At 37.8% G+C, this 3,160-nt stretch overlaps 1 protein-coding gene across 1 annotated transcript in view; it reads left to right on the forward strand.

Moving 5' to 3' along the window:
* nrn1la (neuritin 1-like a) overlaps positions 1-2,914 on the forward strand; it is a 22,465-nt gene extending 19,551 nt beyond the window's left edge. The window contains exon 3 of the mRNA XM_076991960.1: positions 1-2,914. This exon is cut by the window's left edge and continues 793 nt beyond it. The gene's annotated coding sequence lies outside the window, so the exon portion shown is untranslated.
* Positions 2,915-3,160: the final 246 nt, after the last annotated feature.

Consider the following 3,160-nt stretch of genomic DNA (forward strand, 5'->3'; position numbering starts at 1 on the left):
AATAGAGTGCATCTATGAATTAGGTTTGCAAGAACCAATGAGTTTTGGCTTAGACATACAAATTGACTTTGTAACAATTGAGTTTTGCAAATTGGTTTTATTAGACAGCATATATTTGTCAATATGATTTTATGTAAGTCTTTAGTCAGTATACTTTAACATGGAACTGCTGTTTATTTTATGTGTATGTGCATGTATTTACAAAAGTATATTTTATGATTTTTTTACATCCAATATTTCCACAAATATCCATCCATCCATCAATCCATCCTCATCTGGTTATCCGGGTCTGGGTCGTGGGGGCAGTAGCCTAAGTAAAGAGGCCCAGGTTTCCCTCTCCCCAGCCACTCTTCTAGCACTTCTGGGGGGATACCGAGGTGTTCCCAGGACAGCCAAGAGATATAATCTCTCCAGCGTGTCCTGCGTCTATATTTCCACACATATACATATTTGTATAGAAAGGTTTCAAACAAATGACAAATGGGCAATAACAACTCTGTTACATAACAAAGATATAAATAAGATATATGATTAGAAAGAGATCAGAGTTAATTTAATCTGTAGCTGAGTTAAATGTAATTTAACATTCTATGTTTTATGCTGTTTAGGATATACACTTCCCATAAGCATTTGTGTGCAATGGTGAGTAGCCATGTAAAGCTTTTAGCTACTGTGTGAGCTATTGTCAGCTCACTCGCTCTCTTCTGCACTCTCTCATCTACACTCTCATCTGCACTCTTCTACACTCTCATCTATACTTGCGTCTACACTCTCAACTACACTCATCTACACTGATCTATACTCGTGTCTACACTCATATACACTCATCTATACTCGCATCTACACTCTCATATACATTCATCTACACTCATCTACACACTCATCTACACTCACAACTATACTCTCGTCTACTCTCATCTCCCTCACTTCCTCATCTCTTACATCTTTTGTTTCGCCTTCCTTCTGTTAGATGTATCCTTACTTTCCCGCTTGTGCTTAGTTTTCTGGGTTAACTGGTAATTGTTTACTAATGCTGAGTCATATGGATGGCAAAACAATTTTGTTTGTTAGTTCTGGAATGAGCACTTGGGTGTCAAAATATGTCTCAAAATATGTTGATATGCTGTAAAAATGTACAGATGCTTTTATTGAGATTTGTAAACATTTGAGATATTTATAAAAGCTCTTAAGGTCCATGATAAAATATCCAAGCTTTTAAAGCTAAATTCCACAAAAAAAGTGAAATGTGTATTTTGTGTGCCCTAACAAATTCCTGGCTTGTATAAACACAATGTTTCTGACATGCATAATGTAGTCGGGATGCTTTCACTGCATTAATGCTGACCTCAATGCACAGAATCATTTTTCAGCTGTTGTTAATGGACAATGAATAGCAGTTTGAGTATCAGTTTGAGGAGCAGGGATGATTTCCTTGTTTGATTGGCTATTATTGCCATCCAGTCTGTGTATAGATGTCATGGCCATAGTTGAGTCACATTCTTTGGCCATCTTAAAATGCCACAAACTCATAGTGCATTTGGTATTTGGTGTTTACAGTCAATGTCAGAGAGAGGAATAATCCAGGAATATGTGAGAAGATTTGTACTAGCCTGCAGTGGTTGATTTTCTTATACTGGAGCCCAATTAATTATTTTCTGATAAACATATAAAACTGTAGAATCTCAGTGGAGTTCACCTTTAACATGTTTGTTGATGAGCTTCTGTAAATTGTTCTTGCTGTAATCAGGCTCTTCATAAAATTCATAGTGAATTTTAAAAAGTCATATTTGACTGTAAGGGCTAACTCACAAATGTATACCATCAGCTCTGTGCAAATTAAAATGGGACTTCAACTGTACTGAAATCAAAATCTATAAGATCCTCAATGAAAAATATAGCTATTGTGCCAATGTACATAATGCAATATTCATGTACGCATGCAAAGTCCAATCTCTAGCCTAAATTCCCAATCTTTGTTTTATTTTTTTTTTGTCCTTTTAAAGATAAAGTGAGATACATCAAAGTGCAAGAGTGCATTAAATGTCTGTTCTCCTTTCTCTCAAGCCTGGGCTACTTACCACATCACTGTCCATCAATTGGGCTTGGGAAGAAACTTCCCAATTTGACTTTGCGTTGGGTCTCAAGTGGGCGATGCAGGCTTCAGAAATGTCACAAACCAGTGCCCCTAGTACTTGTGGTACAGCACTAACCAGTTTGCACTGAGATGGTTTCATGAAGGGTAAATCACCGAAGGGAGAGGGTTTACTGAATCCAGTATGGTTTTCTAAATATGAGTTGTGTTGCCCTTTTCCCCCGTGTGCTTAAGCTTGCCACACTGCAACATGCAAAGATAACGAATGCAAATATAACAAATGAAAAGTGCCGAGTGACACACTTCAGCTTGACGTTGGGTCTGTTCGGGGCATGCGCACTGCAGCTGTGGCACACGACAGTAGCACTTGCTCCACGCTCGGCCTCAGTCTGACTGCATACTCGGTGAGGTTGATGCTTTTTGAACGGAAACATTAGGTTAAAATGAGCTGATCAGTGGATTCTATGCTAATTCCTCAAGATATGGTTCCTCTCTCCTACAGTACTCCGAAACGGCATTGTTTCCCCATCCATATATCATAGATATTAATATTTCATATATCCAGTGGCTTCCATAAACCAGTTAGCAGGATGGAGATCACCTCCACCTGCACCTCCAACTCCACCTCCACATTCAGCGCTGCCTGGAAAACCGATACAAAAGCACTTGAACACGAATATGTGCACAAGACACACTAGCTGCAAATCATACCAGAGTTACAGCTTTTGAAATCTATACTGTATATAGACAATTGAAAATAAGTGCTTGAAAACTAAGCTGCAAAATGTTTAAGGATTTTTGTAGTTCGAATGTGCTGGCAAATAAAGCAGATTTAACATATTAAAGAAATGCTTTACTAGACTACAGTATTCGCATCATTTGGAATCATTACTTGAGATTTTCATTGCTTTTGAAGTTTCTCTTCAGGGTCCGTCCCCCTGGTACAAACAACATTTTTGGTGTGTTTGATTATTATAATCTTTTTTTAAATGACGTTGCCTGCTCTTTTATGAGTAATCTTAAAGCTTTTTAAATATTATGCTAGTTAGAGACATCACAACGGCTTGA

The sequence above is a fragment of the Brachyhypopomus gauderio genome, chromosome 2, assembly GCF_052324685.1.
Source record: "Brachyhypopomus gauderio isolate BG-103 chromosome 2, BGAUD_0.2, whole genome shotgun sequence".
Taxonomy (NCBI): Eukaryota; Metazoa; Chordata; class Actinopteri; order Gymnotiformes; family Hypopomidae; genus Brachyhypopomus; species Brachyhypopomus gauderio.